Raw genomic sequence first — 7,997 nt, 5'->3', positions numbered from 1 at the left:
CTTCTTCCTCCATGAGTTCGTGATCCATTAATTAACACTTGGAGATGGCACCGCATATCCAGGTCTTTCGAGGTCGTTTTTTGCGACAGCGAGCCCCCATTGTGCCAATTCAGAGGTCGTCACCCCTACGGGGCGGCCCTTATCATCAATACCAATGACTTGTAAAGCAGAGATTGGTTCTAGGTAATACCTTGCGTCCACGTAGCTGGCGGACACCGAAAAAGGTCGCGGGTCTGCTTTAACAATTTCCGCCTTGTTTGCGACTCTGTCCCATATGATCAGCTCCTGATGAAGGGTGGATGGGACACAATAACTCCTGTGGATCCAACGTGGCCCAGAATTGCGCTATATGCCGCATAGCAATCTGTAACAAAGAAAGCGTAAACCTCTTCTGCTGGACCCACCTTGACTCGTAGGAAAATCAAACCCAATGTTTTGGTCACAGTCCCCGCGAAGTTCTTTAGCGTAAGGGACGTGGATTGGATCTTTTCTTTCTTGATCCCTAGCAGCTGCATGGTTCTGGTAGTAATGACATTCACAGCCGCGCCGGTATCAACCATTATCTTGCTGACCTTAGTCCCATTAATTTCTGCTGTGATATACAAAGGTCGCATGTGTTGCACCATGGCGGGTGTGGGTCTTGTGAAGCTCATGAAGAAACCCTTGCTGTTAGCATCTTCAGTCTCAAGGAACACTGCTTCTTTCACCTGCGTTGTTGCGGCTGAAGTGATCTGCAACTGCTGTTCTCCAATCGCGTCAGCTTCTACGCATTCCTGCGCAGCGACTGGTAAGGCATACTTAGCAGGGAGCACATAAACCATATTGCAAGAGGTATCCACCATTTCTGTTTCATCCATGTCATCATCAAGATTGAGCTTGGGTTCATCTGCTGGGATATCGGCGTTGAACCGTTTAACCATGAAAGCAACCAATGATTCCTCTGCGGGGATCACCGCCTTGGCTTTTTCGTGCTCCTGTACCATGGGAACCTGGTTCAGTGACTCTAAAATTTGTTTTTCCGCTGGCACTTCCTCTGGGAGAGCGACCACCAAGCTTTGAACTTTTTGCACAATTGCGGACTGATTATCTTTGCCCCCCAGCCTGTCAAAGATGGAAGGCTCGCTATTTCTTCCTTCGCGAGATACTCTCCGCCAAATATTGACTTTACGAGCTGGTGGCGGTTCTTGCCTTGCGAGAACTAGGGACTTCTCCTGAGCGCTGCTCTTGGGGGCACGTGGCTTTTGCTCTTTGGGATGCTATTTCTGAACTTGTGGGGAAACTAATCTCTTGGAGGCCAGTGCCTCCAATTGTCTCTGATACTCTTCTGGAGGTTTCAGTAATTGCGATGGTTTGATCAGTCCTTGATCTAGTGCTTCCAAGGTTCGCTTTGCTTCTCCAAACCTCCGCTGGAGTTTTCTCTTCCTTGAAGAGCTCATCTCCACCGCCTTGCCCTTCTTCTGTGTATACCATCTCCCTTCTTTGATGGAGGACGTCGACACCGGCGGAATGTAAGGTCTGGTAAAAATCCCTTGCCGCTTATCTGCTTGCCCTTCTTCCCTCGCGGTCTTCAACTTTTTGAATAAGTTTGAGTCCCTTGGAGAAGGAGTTTCTGAACCACTGTGTACTCTTGGGCTACATGGTTGGAAGTTTCTAGAGGATGATACTATCCGTATTGGTGGCAGAGATCCAAAGCGGACAGTCTGGGATGTTTCCTCATGTAGGGCTTGAGTGTCACATTCTTCCTTGCACCGCGAGCATAGGACGATGGGTAAACGAGTTTTGGATTCCCGCTTCACGACTTTGTCTCCAGCCCTTTTCAAATCCTTAGCCGCGTGGTCTGGATTTTGATTCTGCTGATCTTTTTCACCCCATGCCACGTCCACCATGTTGATGCTGGTATCTGGGAAGGGATCTATGTCCACCAATGCTGCTGCTGTTGTCGGCGCCTCTACTTGCAAACTACCGTTATTTAACCAGATTTGGATCTGATCCTTCAGCTTAATACAATCGGCTGTATTATGATTCCACATATTATGGAGTTTGTAGTATTTCTTCCCCCTTAGCTGCTCTGGTTTGGGAAATGGGTTTTCACCATCTTCGCGGCAATCATTTCATCCAAGATTTCATGTGCTTTGTTCGCGTCGTAAGTATAACTTGCGAACTCTGGTTTGGTGAAAACCACCGACTTGAGCCTCACTGGCTCTTTGCACAGCTTCAGTTGCTTTAGCGTTGAAGCCTTTTTCCCGGTGAGTTCCAGGGCAGCTATCTCGTCTTCTTCAGACTCATCAGCCTCTGCTGTACTAGATTCCTCACTCTTGTAGTAAGGATCAAAGAAACTGGATTGGTGGCTGAGCGCAGCCACTGTTCGGCGTTTCCCTGGGATGTATGTCCCCTTCGAGGCATTTTTCATAGCGTCTATCTCCCTGAGCAAGTGCTCGAAACTTCCTACTTCTGTGATCAGTTCCCCCATGGAATTGAACATGCTTCCATGCTGTTTTTTGCGTTGGCGGGGCTCTAAGCCTTTGATTGCCAACTTCACCAGTTCTTTCTCTGGCAGAATCACGTTCAACTTTCCTTTCTGGATCTGAAAGCGCTGAAGGTACATGACAGCGGATTCAGTTGGCTGCTGTGCCATCTAAGTGAGTGAAGCCAGATCTACTTCCGGCTCGATAGTCCCGAAGGTTTCCTTGAACAGCTTCTCCATCGCGGGCCAACTCGCAACTGATCCCGGTTGCAGCTTAGTGAACCAGGTGAAGGCAGACCCCGATAAAGAAGTAGCGAAGATGTTACACTTCAGATTGTCGTCGTTCTGGTACTGGCCACACTGTACTCGAAACCTAACCAAATGGGCCGCGGCATTTTCGACTTCCTCTCCCGAGAAAGTAGAGAACGTAATGTTCTTATATCCCCTAGGATAAGGTGTCTGTGTAATATGCGGTGGGAAGGGCCCCTGGTAGGCCTCCTCTAGGTTAGGCCTCTGGTTCGCGGCCCTGATCATTGCTTCTACCTCCTCTCTCCTTATATATCTTGGATCAGGAGGAGGTGGGTGAACCACTGTATAATCAACTGGCCAGATCAGCGGTGGCGCCTGTGAGGCCTGATTAACCAAAGATATGCCGCCTCCATGGGTCATTTTGTGTTGGGTTAACGTCTGCGACGTAAAACCCACTGCTGGCTGACCCTTTGTGGTTGCGGTGACCTTCACTGGACTTTCAACCCGGTCGGTACCATAATGATTTGCTGGAGGTGGATCCTGGTGCACGTATTCAACTCCGTCGCTGTCATATTGGGGAAACAGGCTATGATCAACAAAGGCCCCTTCATTGATTTTCAAAGTCCTGGTCCCTTGCATGACTGATGACGCGGCGTTGTTCTTCCCACCCGTTGCCAGAGTAGTCTCTTTACCTCTGACTGATGCGGCAGTAGCGTATGTGGCTGTACTGCCGCCGCTTGCTTTTTCTCGAGCATTTGGTGGTATGTACTTGCCAGATATGGGGGACTGACCTAGAGAGCCTAAAATGGCGCTAGGATCTCCCAGTGTTTTATGTAGAACCTCTTTGGCCTGATCGAGGTCAGCCTTCTGCATGGCCACCTGGGTCGCGACGTTGGATCTTTCTTTGCGAATCGTCGCAACTTCTGAAGCGATGTGTTTGCTTGCGACCAACAGCTCTTCATGGTTCTTCTGCATTTTTTGGTTCATGCCATCCAATTGACCTTGTGTTTGTTGTGCCCCTAGCTCAAGCCTCTTGACCGAGATCGTGAACTCATCAAGCCGTCGACGGTCCTCCGCAAGGGCTTTTTCCATCTTCTCATGGTATGCAGCAGAATTTTGTTGAAGGATGTTAAGCCGCTCTTCTATGGTCGCATTTTCTGGAACGAGAATAGGCACAAAGTCAATAGTTGTAACTGCGCTCGCGGCTACCTGGGTGATGCTAGACGTATCGCTAGCCTGATTAGGCTGGGCGGTGGGAACTTTCTCGCCTTCAGTAGTAGGATGTTGATTTCCTCCTCGTTCAGTTGACATCTCTGTATATGGAGGGTGGGGAGAAAATCTTTGGATTACTTGTTCTTCGGAAAAACCACGACAGTCTGCACGCGAGTGTGGTCTGTAACTGGAGGTCTTATGTTTCGGGCAATTAACGTAAACCTTTTGATAAGGGTGTGCGCTTGACTTCCTAATGGCTTCTGGAAATCTGAATTGAAAGTAGCTGAATTCAATAAGACACTGTGAATCAAGGTTTAGACGTGCGGCCCAAGTATAGTCGCCTAGACACAAACTTTCTTTCAAATCCTTTGGGCAACCTTACTGAAATGGCCAGGTGGGGGAGGGCGAACAAAAGAGGCAGAATCCATTTTGGCATGAACTACTCCCACATAGTGGTTTAGGCCCATTTGTACTCACTTCTGGATTCAATAACCTGTTATGAACGTTGTCCCCTTCCTAGACACCATTTCACATAGGCTATACTTACTAAGATGAGAAATATCATAAGTGTGAAGACAGTTCAACAAGTGTTAATAAAAACCGCCCTTAACCTTAAGGGACCTGAACTAGGCACCAATAAGGAGTTTAGGTTAATATTAACAAAAGAGACTTCACCTATTCCGTTATGATTCACAACCCCTTACTAACCTCAACTTCTTAATAGTGGTGTGATTTACAGCTCACAATATGTCCCACTGGGCGTGCCAAAATGTTTGGCTCCAATTTTGCTGCAGCTGGTCAACAGTCTCTTTTCTGCGCGGGCGTGCCAGCACCGTTCGGGTGCGGTCGTTGGGGGTGTTCCTTGACCTGACTTCTTTTGAGCGACTGTAGACGAGGAGAGCACCAACCTCGTCGCAGGATTCTTTGTGCCTCGTGCTAGAGGACTTTGTCTTGTATCACCAAGTCGATACTCAACGTTGTAGGTTAAGCAGAGCGAAATCACCGGGAAGTAGAGAGAACTTGCTAAAGCGTGACTTTAGCTTGGCTGGGTTGCTAGGGCGTTACCCTTGCTTGGCTGGTTCCGTAGTTGTGGTCGTGGTACTACAATTGGCTCCCGAGGAGACTAGGACCGAAGTACGTTGACAGAGGGTTTGGTGGCACTGAAAGTCGGCTTCTGAGAAGACTAGGACTAGGAGTGTGATCACCGGTAAGAGAAAGAGAAGGAGAGGAGCTGCTCTTAGAGAGGTTTGCTCTAGAGAGACTTTGATAATCTTAGAGATTGTTGTTGTGAATTGTGTTGTGTTTTGTGTTTCATTGTAACCTCTATTTATAGGCTACCATGCCAAAGTGTTTAGCATTAAACAAATGATAGTGGAGCATTAATTGGAGATAGAAATGATGAATTTTGGAGATAAGGAAGCATAATTGAAGATAAAGAATGATGAATTTCGGAGATAAGGAGACATAATTGGAGATAATGAATGATGAATTTTGAAGATAGGGAAGCACTTTCGGCTCCTTTATTCCTTGAATTTTATCTCCATCAACCATTCCGATTTTGACCGTGACCTCTTCATAACAAATGTTCCATTATGAGTGTAGATCACCCTGGTAAAATTTCAGAATTTTTCATATAGTGGTTGGGCCGGAAACGCTGCTGGACCTCTTACAGATCCAGTTTTCCAGTTTTGCTTCTGCAAAATATTGGACTGATTGTTTGAAGGCCTTCCACTCAAAAATATCTCTGGCACTCTTCATAATAAATGTTCCACTATGAGTGTAGATCACCCAGGTCAAATTTCAGAATTTTTGGTATAGTGGTTGGGCCGAAAACGCTGCTGGACCTCCTACAGGTTCAGTTTTCCAGTTTTGCTTCTGCAGAAAATTGGACTGATTGTTTGAAGGCCTTCCACTCAAAAATATCTCTGGCACTCTTCATAAGAAATGATCCTTGGGATGTCTAGATTTAATCTGGACAGTTTTAGCTCATTTCGATTTCATTTGGTTAGTCTGCCTCCCCTCCTTCCTTGTTTAGCTCGGCTTCTCCTAGCCGAAGTAGGAAAACGTGCTAAAGTTGACTTTTCATGTTTCCATACTTCCATGCTTCCATGCTTCCATAGTAGGCTTTATTTAGCCTCTAAATATATATTTCAAACTTGTCGACAATATATAGCTTGAGCCACTGACATTGGCTCAATTTCTCCAAGATGTGTCTTGTCATGCCAAAATGCTTATTTTGGGTCCAAACAGGCTCACCTATGTATTTTGCTCCGCTTGCTTCCGATGCCTATATTGCGGTGCGTCCTGCGTATGGGTGGCGGAAGTAAGCGTCAAGTGAAAGCCTTGGGCTGCCGGTTCACGCCAAGGACAAATCTGCGAAGTTATTGGGTTCACAATAGTGGGGAAGCTGCTCCGAGATGATCCCCGTGCAGAGTTTCAACACCAAAGGAAGAAATCACTCCACCTGCAGCAAAGTCATCATCAAAATGGTGTCACAGAAGGTGAAGTTGCTACTTTTACGGAAGGGTATTCGACTTAGCTCACCCTTGATTTTGTATTCCAATTTTTCTAATTGGGAGATTATATCTGGTACTTTTTCTAGATGATCTTGACATCTAGATAATTGTTTTATCAGATTCTGATGTTTCTCATCAAAAGATTTTAATAGAGAATTCAACTTCTCTAATATTAATTTAGACATTGTCCCCATTGGGGATTCCCTTTTGAGCTTTTTCAGCAAGCTCTGATACCAGTGAATTGCGGATCTAACCGATGCTCAAATAATCAAGAGGTTTTATTCCTCTTTAAGAGTATATTGGAGATCTCCAATATTTTTCTCAGCTTTATAAATTCTTTTTTGTACTATGAAGATAATATCCCAATAATCGGGAGTTTCTCTTTTAAGTCTTGATCTCTAATCTTTTAATTTCCTCAACTTTTCTCTTTCTTCAGCTAACTCTTTACTGGTTACTTTGCAAATAGCAATTAAATCTCTTCTGGAAAGGATTGAAATGTTATGAATAGTGAAAATTAACTGTTTACCTTCGAGTGTAGAGGATAGATTTATAGCTGCAATATATATGTCAAACAAATAAACTTAAAGTATGGGCCCACTACGCTTTGTCTGTTTTTTTTTTAATTTTTTTTAAGGGAAATATAATGGAAAAACTAACGGCGTATACCAAAATAAAAAAGTGGAGCAAACTTGATACACTAATGTGATAGTTATGAAAATTGGTATACTAAAGTGTAGAAATGCCTAAAGTTTTAACAACATTCACAATTTTCCGAACTTATAAGCATGATGGAATTATCTCTGCTTCTCTAACTTTGACAAAGTTATGGAATATTGTTCGGAAGCTCTCCGCATCAGACATTGATGCATGCCTGTGAAAAACTATCACAGAAGAACAATTGATTGAGAAAACTCTCAATACCTTCCTTGTCTATGCTATGAGGTCCTCTGATTTATTCCGGACTCATGTAAACGCAAGACAGATCACAAATTTCCATCAGCTAATTGGAGCTATGGCATGTGTTGAAAGGCACAGCCACGAACTTTGTGAATGGAAAATATGGTAGGCCTCAAGGATGGCTACCATGAGTGTTGTGAAATTTTAATTAAAACTCGCAAGCGCACGAATCGTCGTTAGTATAGTGTGCAAGTACGAGGTCGTTCCAACTGAGGATTGATAATCAATTTAAATCCTAACCTAATTAATCCAAACACAAAAACACATAAACAATTAATCAAGATATGCATGGTTTTTGGATTTTTGAATAAACAAATAATGTGAAACTTAAAGAAAGAAAGAAACAAACAAATAATGATAAAACCTAGGGTTTCAGAATCGACCACTAACAATCCTATTTATGTTTCAATGCAATTAATAGATTCTTTTGCTTCTCTAGATGATAATTCCCGTATCTAAGTCCTTCTCAGGTACTCTAGACCATAGTTTTCCTTAAGTGTATGATGCTCTCCCTCTCGGGTAAAGATCTTATATCCTAACTATGCAGTTTATCCTTCTCAGGTATAAATTTAACATGCAAGACTCATTACGCTTTAGAA

Source organism: Rosa rugosa, chromosome 2 (genome assembly GCF_958449725.1).
Source record: "Rosa rugosa chromosome 2, drRosRugo1.1, whole genome shotgun sequence".
Classification (NCBI taxonomy): Eukaryota; Viridiplantae; Streptophyta; class Magnoliopsida; order Rosales; family Rosaceae; genus Rosa; species Rosa rugosa.
This window is presented reverse-complemented; position numbering follows the sequence as displayed.